This window comes from Trachinotus anak, unplaced genomic scaffold (assembly GCF_046630095.1).
Source record: "Trachinotus anak isolate AG129_WGS33_773 ecotype Australia unplaced genomic scaffold, CSIRO_AGI_Tana_v1 ptg000015l, whole genome shotgun sequence".
Lineage (NCBI taxonomy): Eukaryota > Metazoa > Chordata > Actinopteri > Carangiformes > Carangidae > Trachinotus > Trachinotus anak.
The window spans coordinates 15,986,913-16,005,333 of NW_027273866.1; the positions used below are offsets into that span (position 1 = coordinate 15,986,913).

General features: G+C 43.6%; 1 protein-coding gene across 4 annotated transcripts in view; it reads left to right on the forward strand.

Annotated features, from left to right (window-relative positions):
• LOC139632877 (neuronal PAS domain-containing protein 3) overlaps positions 1 to 18,421 on the forward strand; it is a 287,252-nt gene that overhangs the window by 48,333 nt on the left and 220,498 nt on the right. The window contains exon 1 of one of the 4 annotated variants that reach the window (XM_071498142.1): positions 15,121 to 15,817. The exons of the other annotated variants lie outside the window; for them this stretch is intronic. The gene's annotated coding sequence lies outside the window, so the exon portion shown is untranslated. Of the gene's footprint in view, positions 1 to 15,120; positions 15,818 to 18,421 lie in introns of those variants that run through there. 4 annotated transcript variants of the gene reach the window in all.

The window sequence follows — 18,421 nt, forward strand, 5'->3', positions numbered from 1 at the left end:
ATCTTTCCTCATCTCCTCCCATTCCCTTTGCTCTCCTTTCCTCTGTCCTCAACTTTCATCTCCTCTTCTCTGTTCTTTCTGTCTCTCCTTTTCCTCACCTCTCATCTTGTCTTCCCTTTTCTCCTTTCCTCTCCTCTCTCCTCATCTCCTCCCATTCACTTTCGTCTCCTTTCCTTCTTTTCTCTCCTCTGCCCTCACCATTCATCTCCTCCTCTATTCTGTCTTTCTCTCTTTTTCTTCACCTCTCATCCTGTCTCCTTTTTTCCTTCTTGATTCTCTCCTATCCTCTTTTCCCCTCCTCCCACCTTTTCTCTCCTGTCTCCTGTCTTTCTTGTTTTCCTCTCCTCTGCTTTATTCTTTCCTGTTCCCTCCCCTCCTCTCTCCTTCTCTCCTCCTCCTCTTCTTCATCTCCTCACCTTTACTTTCTTTACTTCTTCTCCCATGTCTCTCTTCCCTCCATATTCATCTTAACCCTCATCGCACCTTTCTCACCCATGTCCCTTCCTCCTTCTTTTCTTCCTTTCCTTCTCCTCTTCCTTCCTTTTATGTTCCTTGTGGTTTTGCTTCTTCCTCCTTTCTTCCTTCACCTTCTCACCTCCACTCTTCCTTGCTTTCCTTTCCTCTTCCTCCTTCCTCTCACTTGTTTTTGCTTCTCCTTTTCTTTCTCCTTCCTTGATTCTTTTATCTCCTCTTCTCCTCCTCTCTTTTTTCCCCTCCTCACTCCACTAGAGAGTGAAAAGTAAAAAGTCATCCTGTCGCGTATCAAAAAAACATTTTTCCTTGCAAATTGTTTAAGACGAGTGCGCGACGGAGAGAGCGGGACTGAAGGGAAGAAATAGAGAGGGTGATGGAGGGAGGGTGGAGGAAGGAAAGGGAAAAAGGAGAATCATTTTGCTATGAAGTAGAAAGAGAGAGGGAGCGTCGCTCGGCTGCCTCAGAGATCGATTGCTTTGCGGAGCTCCTGACAGGTGTAATTGTAAGGGCGTCATCTGTTCTTGTTTGCACAAAATATATTTTTTTCCTTTCTCTCTTTTCTTTTTTAGTTTTCTTTTTTTGTGCGAAGCCGCGACTGTAGAGACGTGATGTGCTGCGTTGCCGTCACCGTTGCCTAATCTTCCCGCCATCATCCCATTCTTGCGCTTGCCACCGGACAAATCCCCTGTTATTTGAACAGATGGTCGGAAATCCATTCTGGTGATAAGTTGCCTCTAGTTAGCATTTAGATTACCTGCAAAAATGGAACAATTTACTACTCTGCCTCCCAGCATAACTTCCTCCTCCTCCTCCTTTACCTCCCTCGTTTTCTTCACCAACAACAACCCCCCCCTCCCTCCCTACACCTGCCACCTTTGGGTGCCCCCCCTCCCTTCAGCTCCTTGTCATCTTTTGTTGTCGCTTTGACTCGTTTTGTAACAAATTACATCGAACTTTGACGAGTGTGTTAAAGAGTAAGAGGAGGAAGGCAGCGGGAGGAGGAGGAGGAGGAGGAGGAAAGTGAGATGGAGGGGAAAGGAGGGAGGAAGGGAGGGAAGAGGAAGGATGGACAGATAGAGAGGGAGGAAAGGGTGGAGGAATATGAGGCTGAAAGGATGGAGAGATGGAGAGGGAAAGAAGGATTTAGGCAACGGAAAGAAGAGGAGGAGGAGGGAGGGGAGAAAGAAAGAGGAAATGAAAGTAGGAGGGAGGCAAGAGGAAAGAGGAAGGGAGGGAAGAAGAAGGATTCAAGGGTGGAGGAGGAGATGGAGAAGGAAAGGATTTAGGCAACTAGAAGAAGGGGGGAGGGGAGAGGAAGGACATCAGGGTGGAGAGGAGAAGGAAGGTGGGACAGAAAGTGGAGGATAGGAGGCTGAAAGGATGGAGAGATAGAGAAGGGAAGAAGGATTTCAACAGAAGTCTGCACAGAAAGAAAGATTTAGGAAAAGGAGACAAAATGAGGGAATGAAAGGAGGAGAGAGACAACGAGGAGAGAGAGAGGGAGGGAAGGAAATGAGTTATTGAGGGTAAATAATGAGAAAGAAGGAGAGAGGAGAGGAAATGTAGGAGGGTTGTGGTGTCTGTACAGTAAAGTTTGAGGAAGGAGGGAGAGGAAAGGAAGGAAGGAAGGAGGTAGAGGAGCTAAAGGAGGGGAAAGGGAAAGAAAGGAGGGGATGGAAAAGAGAGGAAAGATGGGAAATGAAGGGGAATCGAGGGATAGAGAAAGGAGGCAAGGGGAGACAGAGAGGAAAGGAAAAACGATGGAGTGAAGAGAGGAGAGGAAAAAGGAGGGATTCAGGAAAAGGAAAGGAGCACAGAAGTAAAGATTTCTTCATCTCTTTCTCTTTTTATCTGTATAATTTAACTCCTTTACCAACTTTCCTTGTCTCTTGATTAATCTGTAATTACACCCCCCCCTTCTCTTTTCTGTCTCCCACTTTCCTTTTCTTTTTCCAATTTCAGGTCCCTTCTCCTCTTCCTCTTTCATCAGGGATAATTTATAGGATGTGTTTTGCGTTGACATATTTGTCTGAAAGTGTGTGGGTTTGGGATAAGACACACACACACACACACACACACACACACACGCACACACACACACACACACACACACACACACACACACACACGCACATGGGGAAAGAGACATGCCGACATGCAGAGGAACACACAGCTATCTGTCATATTCAGCCATACACCTGGATCTGTGTGTGTGTGTGTGTGTGTGTGTGCTTCTTCCCCACTCGGTCTTCTTCTTCTCTGGTATAAATTATGTGTCACTCGTCTCCCAGAGCTGCGATGAGCGTCTGATTTGCATAATCCAGTTAGAGGAGTCAAATGGCGCTGTCTGCTAGCAGATTTGGCATGCTAGCCCCGACGCTAGCTTCATTAGCATGGACCATTACAGCCTGGATTTAGCCTGACACACACACACACACACACGCACACACACACACACACACACATATTTACAGAGATGCGTGTGTTTTCAGGTACAGTCATTACAGGTACAGTTTCTATATGTACAGTGTGTGTGTGTGTGTCTGTGTGAGTGTGTGTGTGTGTGTGTATGTGTGTGTGTGTGTGTGTAATGGATTTAACATACTGATACAACCACCTCCTGCATGGGTTACATCTGCCTCCTCTACATGGTCCCAGTGGGGAGTGTGTTTTTGTGTTTCTGTGTGTGTGTGTGTGTTTCTGTGTTTCTGTGTGTGTGTGTGTGTGTGTGTGTGTGTGTGTGTGTGTGTGTGCGCGCGCGTGCGCGTCAATGCATATATATTCTGTGTGAACATAAATTACCGAAGCTGTATAACTGAAGTAGGATTTGAGCTCATGCTGTTTCTTTGGAGGACGTTGTCGGTCCAACATTTTAGAACAGAGTGAGACATCTCTGCTCCAACCGTCCACAACTTTACTGATGACATCACTGCCGCCATAACACAACTACCCCATGACCTTTCCTCTGGCCCCACCCTCGGGACAAGCTTTTGTTCTTCTCTTGACTCCTGTTAAGAAAAGTGACCGTCTTCTGTGTCCAACACGTCTTGGTTTTAACAGTTGTTTTCTTTCACTACCTGTGTGCAGTGAATCTTGGGATAGGTTGGGTCATGAAGGGTCCACCTGTTGGAGTCTTTGAGTCCCAGGAAGAAGAGGACATGTTTGAAAGAGCCTTTGAAATGGGACAGACTAGTTGCATTGCTGTGACACAATCTTCACAGGTAGCCTCAGAAGGACGAGGCCTCTGGATGGTTTCTCTTCATTTCTCAATATGCCCCTGCAGCACATTTAAAACTCCAGGAGACTCACTGCGTCACCAGTAAAAGTTCCAATGACTGACGAATGTGTTTGTGCCTGGACTCGTCTGCTCGCTGCTCGTATCCCGTCCTTCCTGGTCTTTCTCACAGTTACACTGAGAAATTATTAAACTGTGCTTGACTGAACTCTCAGGCTGGTTCTTGGTGACAGATCAGATCCACTGACGCCTCGAGCCTCTGCAGCTCTGCTCCCTGGACGTTACATTAAAAACCATCACAGACAGACAAGCAGGTCGTTATCGGCCTCTTTACTCTGCTGTGTTTTCACTCTGTTTGCAGAAGTTGTGAAACCCCCTCTGAGAGACAGCGGAGAGAGGGAGGAACTGATGAAGAGAGGGATGAGAGAGAAAAACACAATATGTCAAAAGGGGGGGAGGGGTATGTGCTCACTAGACACACACTCACATGCACACACAAACAGACACATACTTGAACAGGAGTCAGTAAACTCAACTCATGTGCTGCCAGAGATGAGGCTTTTTCCAGATTTGGCAAGCTGTGTGTGTGTGTGTGTGTGTGTGTGTGTGTGTGTGTGAGTGATATATCTGTGGCTGCTAAAACCTGTTTTCCAGAAACTTGACAAATATTCTCACAAAATAATTAAACAGGGACTTAGACCGAATGTAATTGAAAAAATCCTTAAATTAAAAAATGCAACAGAGAACAACTTTAGTGTGTGTGTGTGTGTGTGTGTGTGTGTGTGTGTGTGTGTGACCTGACTTTGCAGACCCTTCTCACACACATCATCACAGCCTGTTAGCATGTGTGTTACTGTAAGTAGAGACACTCCATGAGTACAATGATCCTCTGGAGGCTTTTACTGAAAATCTGTAAGACTAAAAAAGGAGATTTTCTCTATGAGGATCAATACAGCTTGACATGATTAATACATGAATCTGCAGGTTTCAGAGATGCCTGATGATAATTCCCAGAAAGACCCCCCTACCCCCCCAAACTCCCCTCCACCTGCTAATCGTGCATAGCATGGTTGCCATGGCAACATGCTGTGGTGAGCAGTATGGTAAACCTGGTTGTCGGGGCGACTGCAGAGGTAAAGGCATCATACAGCAGCAGGTCAGAGATCCATCATGGCTGCACGGGTTTCTTATGAAAAAAAAAAAAGAAAGAAAGAAAGCTTCTGGAAATGGACGACTGAGCATGACCTCTGATGTCACACACACACACACACACACACACACACACACACACACACACACACACACACACACACACACACTATCCTCCTCCACCTCCAGAACCAGCCACGTGGCGGCTTTATCGTGCTTCCTGTTTCCCACCGCTGCCCCACAATCCTTCAGTCTCCCACAACAGGAAATTAAAGGAGCGTGGCGCGGCGCCCCCGAGCGTCTCGACTTTTTGATTTGTGCGAGCTGCTATCGCTAATGAAAATCAGTGCAGCGCTCCGGACAACGGGGGCTGCTGATAGAGGAGCGACTTGTTCACCACACAACAGCCCCACGTCTCCCAACAAGTGAGCGCTGTAATCGCCCGGCGGGAGGAGGAGGAGGAGGAGGAGGAGGAGGAGGAGGGAGGGGGCGAGGCGGCGAGGGAAGGTTTGAGAGGCCGGGAGCAGATGATTCCCCTCTGATGGAGGCAGGTTACAAAAAGATGTAAATACAGGCTGAGAAATGAGATAAAGACTTCCTCATTTTTATGGCTGAAGAATTAATAAAGCATCTGTCTGCTGTGGAGCTGGGAGGGAGGAGGACGAGGGGGTTTATCTTCATCACCCCTCCCTCCCTGATATATCCTGTGCTTCACTGTGTCGTCTCTCGTGAACGGCGGAGGGTTAACGCAGGACACTTGTATTAGACTGGATTCGTTTTACTAGATGTTCCTAATAAACTGACACCTGAGTGTGTGGTAATTTAACACTTCTCTTCTTTCTTCATCCTCCTCTTCTCTCCTCTCTCAGCTCATTTATTTTTATCATTATTTAGCTTCTGCTCTCTTGTTCCCTCCTTTCTTTCTGTCCTTTTTTATATTTCTTCTTTTCCTTCTCCAGTCAATCTCTGGTTTCTCTTCCTCTGTCTCATCGTTTCATTCCTGTTTTAGTCGTCTGTCTGTCTGTCCGTTCTTGTCGTCTGCCAGCTCTCTCTCTTCACCTGTCACTCGTTTCCCCTCGTCCACTCCTCTGCTAATTTCTTCCCTTGTATCTTGTCTTCTTTCTTCTTCCCTCCATCTCATTTTTTGTCTCCTTCCTCTCAGGAATCTAATTTCTCTATCTCTAGTCTTTCCTCTCTGCCCTCTTTCTCTTGTGTTCATTCATCCTGTCGTCTTTCCTTCAGTCATTTCTTCCATCTCTTCTCCTTTGTCCCTTTTCACCCTCCTCCTTTTCTTCTTCCACTGATACTCTTCTTTCTTCCTTCACCTGTCTTCTTTCTGTTTCTGTCCCCCTCTCCCTCCGTCCCTCCTGTCCTCCTCCTCCTCTCTTATTATTTCTGCCAGTATTTAGTGCGCCGCATTCAGACAAGGTCACGGAGCAATTTGTGTATATGTCTGTGTGTGAGGCCGCCGCTCTGCCTCGTCTCATCCAGGCACTCAGCCAACAGAGAACGTCTTGATCCTGCACTCAGGACATTGTGTGTGTGTGTGTGTGTGTGTGTGTGTGTGTGTGAAGCATTTCTTTGGTTGTACAGAGAACAGTATAATATGTGTAATGCTCTAATGGCTGACAGAGAGAGAGGTATAGTGGCTTTCACTGGTGCAGATCTTTATACCTGTTCTATTGAGCGGTTGTGTGTCTGTGTGTGTGTGTGTGTGTGTTATCTGGGATGTAATCTTGTTGAAACCACTTCTTGGTGATGGACATCAGTGTGCAGTGAGACTGTAGTGACCACGAACAGTCACAACGTTTACATACAAAAATATTCTGGTTTTATTCCTACAAGACAATATTCTCACTGTTCACATGGCTGATGAAGGTGAATGTTCCTGTTTACATGCAGCTGTGCAGACTCTAACTCTAAAAGGTTTAAAAGTGTTCAGATATTTGCTCATGTCTTGTGTGTTCTTGCAAGTTTTTTCAATAAGTGTGTTTCTGCTTCCGTCCAGAAACCCCTAAGCCCCATAAAACCTGATTAATGTCAGCACATGCTTCACGTCCGAATCAGAAAATGCAGAGTTATAAATATTACCTGTATATGATTCTGAGTTTTGTCACATTTAGGATAATAGCTGAATATTAGTGTTCATGTAAACGTACTGAGTGAGGTTGTCAGACCTGGTACCTGACAAAACCTCTTCTCCTTGAATGCATCTGACAACGTGTGTTCAAGCTGGAGATGTGGATGTATCAACATCATTTACAGCACATTCATGTGGTGTTGGAAAAATGAGTTCCGGAGTTTTTTGGTCCACGACTTCCTGAGTTGTTGATGTCATTTATGCAGAAACATGGCGGACTAAAGCTAATGTGTGGCTGATGGTGAGAAACTTGATTAATGCTGCACATATTGCAATTTAATTAAAAACAAAACAAAAAACTAAAATGTGTAATTTTTAACACAGATACTGGAAACAGCTGTCAATGTTATGTTTCAACGATCTGGGCAATAAAATACAGAAACATGTTGTTTCCACATTCTGACTTAAAAGCACAGACTGTCTGACTGTTATGCTAAGCTAGGCTAACCCTTTATGCTAAGCTAGGCTAACCACATCCTAACTTGTTGATCTCCATCTTCTCATCTTTTTTACTTTTTCCCCCAAATGTGGATCTGTTGCTTTGTAAGACCACGGACAACACACACACACACACACACACACACACACACACACACACACACACACACACACACACACACACAAACATTTCTTTCCTCACACATCTTCAGCCAACTTTTTGTCTCTCTCTCTCTCTCCTGCTTCCAATCTATGGAGCTCGCCCACACAACCCACACTGGTGTTTCTCTTCTTCCCACTCTCTCTCTCTCTCTCTCTCTCTCTCGTTCTTTAATTTGACCAGAATATTTTGCTTTAATGCATTTTTTAAAAATAAAGTCAGCGTTAATATTCAAAACTGCAGCTTATCAATGTTTCTCTCTTTGCCAAGAAGCCCATAAATATTAATGCCGATCGGCCACGCTTCCTCGACGCGCTGCTGCATCGCCGTCTTCCTGCACAGTTGTGTGTGTGTGTGTGTGTGTGTGTGTGTGTGTCAGGCAGGCTGTGATTTTCTGAGACTGTGTGTAAGTCTGTTTGTGTTTGTGTTCATTGTCTATGTGTGTGGTTGTGTGTGCAGGTGAACCACAGTTTGTCTGGGGATTTGTGTCTATATCTTTATTTCTTTGGGTGTATCAGCTTGTTTCTTTGTCAGTGTGTGTCTGTGTGTAGTTAAAACTGGTGTGTGTGTGTGTGTGTGTGTGTGTGTGTGTGTGTGTGTGTGTGTGTAGAAGAATGAGAAAGAGAATCCAAATGCCCCTGCTGTAACTCTTTTCAGGAATAATTGCCCTGCATGTGGTAAATGGTTTATTTTCCATCTGAGGCTCACAGTCACCAGCATTGACACACACACACACACACACACACACACACACACACACACACACACACACAATCCGTGTCCACATTATAAAGCAGAAACAATTGAAAATGCCCTTTAATCAACACCACGACCCCCCAGCACTGAAAACTCTCCGCAGTGAAAACATCTGAAAACACTGATTTCACCTTTCAGAAATTACTGCTGTGTAGTTTTCAGCCTTTCACAGATATCATCCAACTGTAGGTTTGATTTTATCACAAATTTCTGCATCAGCTTTCTCCAGATTTAAGTAACTGCACAGATACTTGAGTAACTAGAGTTCTTACTACAAATATATCTTCTCATGGACCTCAACAACTAAAACACAGGAAAAGTGTAAAATATGAGACCTTTAAGTTGATATGATGACTTAAATATATCAAGAATCTCCACAGAGCTGAGGGAAACAGTCGGCAGGTGATAAATAAGAAAATCACAAACTTTTAAATCAAATTATAAAAATATTGATTAGACTTTTTCTGCCTTTTAAGACATTTCAGCTCACACTTTTTTATCCTGTGGAATCAAACACACTTAGTTATGGTGATAACAACAATAATTTAACCTTAATCATCACCATGGATATATAATCCTCTCTCAGGCGCCGAAATCTGATAGATTTCCATATTAATTTCTGATAAAGAAGATGATGAACTTCAGCAGAGATTGAAGAGAGAATGAAAGTGAAAAGATGGACATGAAGAAGAAGTGATGAGACGGGGGAGAGAGGGAGGAAGAAGAAGAGCAGAAGGCAGACAGTTATGTAGTGAGCTGTTGAAATCTTCTGAAAGCTGATGGGGACGTGCACACACAAACATACACACCTACACCTTGACATCTCATGGCTTGCATCTGTCTCTCTACTCACATCTATACACGCACGAACACACACACACACACACAAAAACCCTGACACTGTCAGTTCATGGCGGTGAGCTGTCTTGCTGGACACACACACACACACACACACACACACACACACACACACACACACACACACACACACACACACACACACACAGCTTCACTGAAACCCATACATATGAATTAGCCGACTGTTTATGCTGTGTGTCCATACTGTGGCTGTGCTAACTCACTGTGTGTGTGTGTGTGTGTGTGTGTGTGTGTGTGTGTGTGTGTGTTGGAGATTGGAGGATATATACATACCAGTGTGTACCTGGGTTTCAGCGTGTGTGTATGAGCAGGTACCCAGCAGGAAATCTGGATTCTAGAACAAGAGTCAGGAAGAAACAGGAAGTAGCTTGTGGTTCAGTTGAGAAGAACGTTTACTGTCAACACCAAACAATGATGTTAACTTTGACAGTGAGCGTTTACACAACCTGAACCAAAACGGTTTAGTTGCTAAAATGAACCGTTAGCTAAACTGCAGAAAACAGTCGTATCTGCCCAACTTAACTGTCACATCACCTGTTTAGCTCTGAAAGGAGCTGTTTTAAGTTATGTTGTTGCTACATAGCTAACGTTAGCATTAACAGCCGTTAACTTACCAGCCTTGACAAAAGCTTCAGCCATAATTGTGCTTACAAGACGAGAGGTTATATTATAATGCACTCTCTGAGCAGTGCTACGTCTTCAAGGCAGACTGGACAGGGTGGGGCTAACGTGCTAGCATGCTAACCTCAGTTGAAAAGGAGTGAAATAAATAGAAGCAGGATGGCTGCTTTCCACCATTGCAGACAGCTGCTGACAAATAAAGAAATAACATCTGATGTTGAACTTGCAGCGTTTCTTCTGGACTGATAAGTGAACAGCTGTTGATGCTAAAATTAGCTATGTAGCAATAGCAAAACTTACAATTAGCTCCTTTACCTGAACTGAAAAGCCTTTGTTTTAGCTGCTTAACTGAACCATAACAGCTAACCTGAAAAACCAGGACTATTAGTTAACATTACAGACATCTGAGTCAAAGCAATACTAAACAAATTTTAGTATTGTAAGTTATGTTGTATATAATTTTAGTATATATATACATTTTTTTAAATAAATTTGTTCATCAGCAGCTGGTTCATGTTCTTCCTCCTCTGTGGGGGTGTTTGTGTCTGAGTCTCTGACTCCTGCTCTGCTGTAAATGACCTTGACAGTCGTTGGTTTTAGGACTCCACGCTGTTTTTCTTCCAAACTGTATTAGTCCTTTATGTGTAATGAGATTCACACATATACTAAAGGCGTGATTAGCATATATATTGTATTGACACAGTGGCAATATGTTCTCTCTCCTTCTTTATCTATCTGTCTTTCCCTCTCTCCATACCTTTCTTTCATTTTTTCCTCCTCTCTCGCCCAGTCCCCCCCCCTCCGTCTCCCTCCTCTCTGTGTTTGTGTTGCACTTTGAAGTTGAAGCTGTGCTGTTTTCTGTAATTTTTATCTGCAGAACACGCAGTCGCCACATTGCTGCGATTATTTACAGTAAGAGGGGAGAAAACACATCAGAAAACACAGCTGTTTTTTTTTTCTCCCCCCATTTCATTTTACATTTTCACCGCTCAGCTGAGTCTGTTATTTATGTTATTTACTGAACAGAAGCTGCAGCAACCAACATGGAAGGGGTCACAGGTCAGAGGCTGTAGAATGGGGTCAAAATGAAAGTTTTGCACTCAGGTTTTCTTTGTCAGTGTTATATTTTCTGTCATCAGTCATACCTCTTCTCTATATTCTTCCTTTTATATCCCTTTTTCTCCACTTCTTTTTTCCTCTCTTCACTACTCTCCTTTTATATCCCTGTTGCTCCTCTGTCCTTTTCACTTCCAGTTTAGTTCAGTTAGCTTTATCTGCTTTGAATTTTTAAGATAAAAAATCCAAACATAAATTACAGCCAAAAAATGTGAGAATTTACCTAAACTCTGCGTAAGGATTTGTGCAAATTACAAAAGATTTGCCAAGCAGAGCTGTGGATCCGTTTTTGGAAGCCTGATGTCTAGTTAGCGTTAGTCGCTAACACTCAGGACAGCCAGGACTCCGAGTCACCTGGTATAAATTGACGATGTCCGATGTGAAACAACAGTATCCTCTGGGCTCTCACTGTTGATGAATTTGAATGAATCAGCAAACACGTCTTCCTGGTCAGTTGTTTACCGTCCAGTTTGTTTCGCAGCAGGTTGAACAGACCTCCTCTCAGCAGCAGCCATCTTGGTTGTGAGCGAAAAAGCTTCAGTGGCCTCCTCCGATCAAAACCACTCCTTTTTAGATAAATTAATTAATTGAACACCTATAGTGATATTCTGTGCTGTGTTTTGGTTTGTACCAACCTGAATGACTCTTAGGTTATTTTTCCTCCTTTAGTTTATGTCTCAATTCTCTATTTAAAACAGAATACAGTAGAATAAGTAGTGTTATATAAGTTTTATGTTGTCTGGGCTTTAGCTTTAAGGCTGAGATGGAGGAAGTCTCTCTCTCTCTCTCTCTCTTTCTTTCTTTCATTCATGGTATCCATTAGCACTCCTCTGTCTCTTGCCAGCCATTCACATTGCCCATGGAGACAGAATACACACACACACACACACACACACACACACACACACAGAGACTGTGTTAAGTTTCCTTGGTTACTGAATGCCTTTTTCATTGACTGTCCGTTACCATGGAAGTGAAAGGACGAGAGGAGGTGAGAGACGATGATTAGAGGAGAAGAGGGAAGAGAGGAGGTGATGAAAAGAAGGAAAAGTAAGAAAAAAAAAACAGGTAACAGGATAAACAAGGAGGGAAAGATGACGAGGAGAGGAATGAGGGAAAGAGAGAGAAATGTGACGGAGAAAGTAAAAGGAGAGGAGCAAAGAAAGTAAGAAGGAAAGGAAACAAGTGAGAGGATAAGAAGGTGATGAGAGGAGAAATAGGGAACAAGGAGGAAGGAAAGGAGAATAGAGGAAGAGATTAGAGGATGATTAGTGAAGAGAGGAGCATGAAGAGGAAAGAGGGATGAGGAGGATGATTAGAAAAGAGACGCACAATTTGTTCAACATCAACAGATTTCAGGTTGTACAGTAAAAACTAAGGTTTCCAAACCACACACACACACACACACACACACACACACACACACACACACACACACACACACACACACACTCTGCTCGAGGATCAGGATGATTCCTGTCTGAGGGAAGTTGATTTGTGGATCAGATAACATGATTCGGTCCAGCCGAGAGAACACATGCACACACACACACACACACACACACACACACACCATGAACACACACAGATTCGATTGACATGCATAAATCCAGCCATGCATAAATACATGCATAATCTATGGAGAAAAGCATTCCTACAGACATGTTGGCCTTGTGTGTGTGTGTGTGTGTGTGTATGTCTGTGAGAGAGAGAGAGAGAGAGAGAGAGAGAGAGAGAGAGAGAGAGAGAGAGAGAGAGAGTGTGTGTATACATTATACAGTGTGTGTGTGTGTGTGTGTGTGTGTGTGTGTGTGTGTGTATTGTCGCTGTCTAATTGCTGAGAAGTGTCTTGGCTCTGATCCATGACAGAGTCTTTCTCTTTTTGCCAGGAATTAGACTGTGATTGGTTAGAACACACACACACACACACACACACACACACACACACACACACATAGTAATTATAAGGCTGACACCTCCTTGAGCTCATTTGCGAAGCTCAGATTCAAGTATATGAACCTTTGTTTCTTCCTCGTTTGTGTTTCTGAAATTAAACTTAGAAAAACGCCCCCCCCACCCCCCCCCCCACCCCCCCCCCCCCCCACGATGGGTTCCAACCCCCCATGAATACACAGGTTTAGTTAGTGATGGATAGATCAGGGTTAATCCTTTTCAGACCCTGGAAGATTCAGTAACACCTGTGCTTCCTTCAGGAAACTGCAGATGTGTTTGTTCCAGAGCTGAATCAAACACTGAGGGTAGAAAACCTTTAGCTACAGCAACCAGACCGACTCAAGCTGATCAGTCAGCGACTGTCAACACCAAATTGGTAACAACATTGATAATCGATTAATAGTTGAAGTCGTTCTTCTGAAATAGATGAAAAATAAAGTTTCTAGTCGTGTCTCCTGAAGTAGCGCCCCGACAGCAGCAGGTTGTCATGGTTACAGTCATAAACCGTTACGGCTTTGTTAGGTTTCGTCACTAAAACTAATTGGTTGGTTTCGTAAGAAAATTGTGATTTGGGTTAAAATAAGTACGTCCTCAACATTAGCATTCTTTGTTGTCATGGTTACAATAATAACAACGTGGTGAAGTTGTTCCACATGGGAATCGAACACCGCTCTCCTGGGTCATATTCATCCATCCACCCCAACCTCCTCCTGACGTGGACTCTGTCGCTCTATAAACTACGTCACCGCACTTTTCCCTTTGCTCCTGTCATCATGACTACGACCACTAGATGTCGCCTAGCAACAGAACCTAACTACAGGTCATAGTGACCTGCTGACAGACGACCTGTGACCTTGTTTTTTTAACGAGGACAGTAAAATGAAAATCTCTGAGGTCTGGGCTGTTGACTGGATGACATAAGATTAATCTAAAGATGCCAGATTGCACTTATCACAGGCTTTATTCTCTCTTTTCTGACAATATCGATCAAACTATTAATCAGGAAAAATAATTGTCGAACTTTCTTTCACAATACGTGATTCATGCTCTCACATCATGTCCTGGGATTGGCTTGTGCATGGAGACGCAGTTTGACTTGAAGGTGGACAAATAGACTCAATCTGAAAATGTCCATTTTATTAATTTCACTAATATATTTGAAGCTTTGTTAAAGTGTCCTCCTGTGTTTCCATTTGACTTTTTGTGCCGTGCTGCTCCTCGTCCTCCTCCTCCTCCTCCTCCTCTTCCTCTCCACGCTGCAAATCAGATATGACAGGAAATATTGTCCTTGTAATGGAGACTCAGGGCACTCTGCCTCCGTGTCTCCGAGACACACACGCAGCTAAATACACAGATATACATCAACACAAAATGAAAATGCACCCTTGTACACACACTTCAATCCTCCACACACACACACACACACACACACACACATTGTACCTGTACGAGGCTTGAACTGACTCGTGTTGAATTATTTTCCTTTTGCTTCCTTTCTTCTCTTCCTTGGTTGCTCCGTCGGTGTTGTTCAGTAAACTGCCTGCAGTCTGGACAAAGCAGCTACATTATTATCTCGTAATGGACCAGCAGTGTTTAATTAAAAAGTATTGTACATCTGTTAAATTATTTTTTTTTCTTAATCCTATTAATTAGTTAAAGGGGTTTAAACTGAGCTTGTTAGAGGCTTAAAACATCTGATTGTATCTGCAGTCTTCAGTGATTCTCCTCCGGCAGCCATGTCTGATTTTGAAATGTGGTCAGGGTTCGGACCAAGTTTACATTTTAATTGATTTGATGAATTGATTTAATTGATTTGATTTGACATTGTCCACATTTACAGTCAGTGCAACAACAGGAGTGAGGTCATTGTAAAAAAAAAAAAACACATTGTAATATGGGTGAAAGTAGACGTCCACAGGTGAGCTACTGTCTGCCAGAGAGAGTGTGTGTGTGTGTGTGTGTGTAGATGTATTGGGTCAGAAGTCAGTATATGGATGAGCCTGAGCGAGAAGGATTCACCCTCCAGGGACCATGAGTTCAACATGTAATCACCTACAGTTGTTCTGACATTTATAATAAAGCTAATGACTAAAATCCCAGCGTGGCAATGAAGCAGCCTGTTATTCTGAGCTGACACTGATCATGTTTTGTCATATTTCCATTTTTAACTAATACCACGTCTCACAAGCCAAAGACTGATGTGGGTTAAACAGACTGAGGTGAATCCAGTGGTGAGTCATGAGACCGGACGTGAAGGGATGAACGGTGTTTAGTTTACAACTGAAGAAACAAAACTATGAGAAACACACTTCATGTGTTGACGACAGTCGCTTGTTTTCGTCATGTTTGTCTCGGGAACGACTGGAGGGAATTTCCTTATATTTGGTACAAACATTAATTTGATTTCAAGGATGAACTAATCAGAATTTGACAGTCAAAGGTCAAAGGTCAAGGTCACTGTTACCTCATGAAACTTGTTTTTGGACATACTGCAAACATTCATATGCTAATCATGACCAAATGTAACATAAATGTGTAATAGGATAAGATGATGAACTGATGACAGTTTGTATCTAAAAGGTCAAAGGTCAACTTCACTGTGACATCATAATGTTCTGCAAAAACACTTCTGGTCGTTAACCAATGCTGTAACTCAGGAAGAGAGATAGTGGCTGTATTTCCTGTGATCTGACTGGTTGCACAACCGTGAGGTGGTAATTCTAGTTACAGGTAAAATAATAACTGTTGTCTGCAGCAGTCACAAATATGACGTTTCACTTTTCAGGAAGACCAATGAGGAGGCTAGAGGAACAACGGCTCCCAAAGTGTTGGTCAGACAGACTGATGGAGCCACATCACCGTCCCTTCAGCCATGTTTCTGATGTAGTTAAAAAGTGTAAGTGCTGTTGCTCCGTGGTGAAGAAAACACAACAGATATGAAGAAGATAAAGGTCATAAGCAGGAAGCCGTCAGCGCACAGTTGTTTTCTGAAATTATCATCTCCCCCACATCTCTGTGGATTTGCTTCTTAAATATCTCTATCGTCCAAAAATCAGTTTAAAGCTTGACTCGACAAAGGAAAGTCACCCCTCCCCCCACTTCCTAAAATAACACACTGTGACTTCCTTTGTGTCTTTTAACCACGTTTTAGTTTTGCCCTTCAACTGGGACTTCAATCCCACACTCAGATGTCGCCTTCCTCGATGTTTGCCCCCGAAACTTCATTCCAAGCTTTATTCCCTCTTCAACAAGTAGGCGTCTGGATGGAAATGGTGTTTTTCACTTCTCCTTGACTCTGAAGGATCTGGAGATGGAGGGAGAGAAAGAGAGGGAGACAAAAAGAGAGGAAGAGGCCGGGCGATGGAGAAGATAAAAAACAGAGAGACTGGGAAAACAGACAGCAAGAAGAAAATTTCTTTTAAAGACTGTTACCTCACACAGTCACTCAAACAAACAGGGATGAAGGGGTTAAGATGAAGGGATGAAGGAGAGAAAGCTTAAGGTGAAGATTCAACAATATTTTATATCTATTTTGCATAATGGGCGGCGTCTTTTCCACATTTCCTCCAATCAGATCTTTGGGCAAACGCCTCCGATTGGCTGAGATGTGAAGGGCACAGCGACCACAGGCGACACGTCTGTGAATTATTAACGAGGAGCATCGCTCTATCCATCATTTTAAACACACACACACACACACACACACACACACCCATATAACTACATTAACACAGATATGAATAGAGACGGACAGAAAGGGGAAAGACAAATCTGTCCTTCTTCTTTATCAGTGTCGTTTTAAACGAGCAGCTCTGAACTGGCTGGTTTCACATTAAGCCAAATGATTTTATCAGCCCGACGTCTCTTTAGTGTATTTAAATGGGCTCTTAGCAAGGTTAAAGCAGTCTGTCGCCGTGGGAACAAAACTTAGAGCAACATACTGGGACTTCTGCATCTTTCATCCCAATAAATACAAAGTAAATATTTTACATCTCTGCTGAGCACGTTCAGATGTGTTCACTGCCATTAATTCATATGAGAATCAACTAAAAAAGACCAGAAATGTGCTGCAGACACAGAGATCCACGTCATCAGTATTTAGTGGCCGTGTGTTTTCGTGTAGCGTTGTGTGGTGAAGCAGTTGTCTCAGTTTCCTGGATGATCCAGTCCCAGCTGCTGCTAATTGTTTTAACCTGAAGTCTCAGCGGTGCGATAACGAGCCGAGTCTCAGGTGCTGGAAACACAAGATTGAGCACAATATTACAAATCATGTAGATTGAGTGATGGTGCCGGTAATTAGACCTAACACCCTGTTTACACCTGGACCTGGATCCAGATACGTTAGGTCCGGTCTTACCTTCGTTTTTACACCTGGTGTTTTTAATCTGTCCTCGTCGTCCTCAGTGAGATCAGATCTCCGTCCTCTGGAGCAGAACCTGTGTGAGAAATGTGAAGTGGCTGAAAATCAAGCTGTAGGTGCTGAATTTAGAACTGCAGTACCGAAGATCCAAATCTGGATAGTGTGTGGATCCAGATTGCTTTTCAGTACCAGGTGTGAACAGGTTTGTTTGATCCTCCCAGACTTGTGATCAGTGTGAAGAGACACTTAGTGAAACCTGCTCCATGAGGTGAGACTGAGACATCTGGGTGGTGGTTAAAGTTAAAGATCACTGAATTAAAAACTGTGAAGGGCTGATGCTTATTATCAAAGTGCTCTCGATGGTTCTGTTGAACCTCCAAGCTCTGGTCCAGATGTGTGGCCTGGTCACTGCTCACTGCTTCGTTTTTGATCAGTAGCAAGGATCCGTCCGTTCACTTCACACTGACTCCAGCCTCACTCCTGATATTTGCTTTAGGATTGAACAATTTTAAGAATGAATCTGGCAAATACACGTCAAGATGTTCCTAAATCTCAGAATTAAGAAAAGTAAAACATCCCCAGGACTCGGCCCTCTGCTGCAGGTCGACCCTCTCTCTCTCTCTTCCCTCACACTCCTGTCGCTCTCACTGTCCCTGTTGTAATTAAAGCAGAAACAACACATTAAAAGACAGAAACGTCTTGAGAGCCGGTGCCTCTCCAGCTCTGCTGAAGTCCGACCATCAGTTGCTTCACTTCCTCCTCGTACATCTGTGACTCATCTGTAAACAGAACAACTCCACTTTCCCTCTAATAACTTCAGCAACACTCGGCAGCGACTCTCACTCAGTCGCCAGCAGTTATTTGTTCAGTTTTTCCTGCAGACGCCTCGTTGTGTGGACGAGTCTCTTCAAATGTAAAGTAACGCCGTCGATGAACGGCCGCTGGAATGCAAATATAAACTGCGGGGGTTTGTGTGGTATCGCCAGCAGATTGGATGGTTGTGTGTGTGTGTGTGTGTGTGTGTGTGTGTGTGTGTGTGTGTGTGTGTGAGGGGTTAAAGCAGCCCTATTCTCCAGCTGAAGCCTCTCATCCTCTGTGTTTTCATACTGACGCAGTGTGAATGTCAAAGAGCCGCATGAA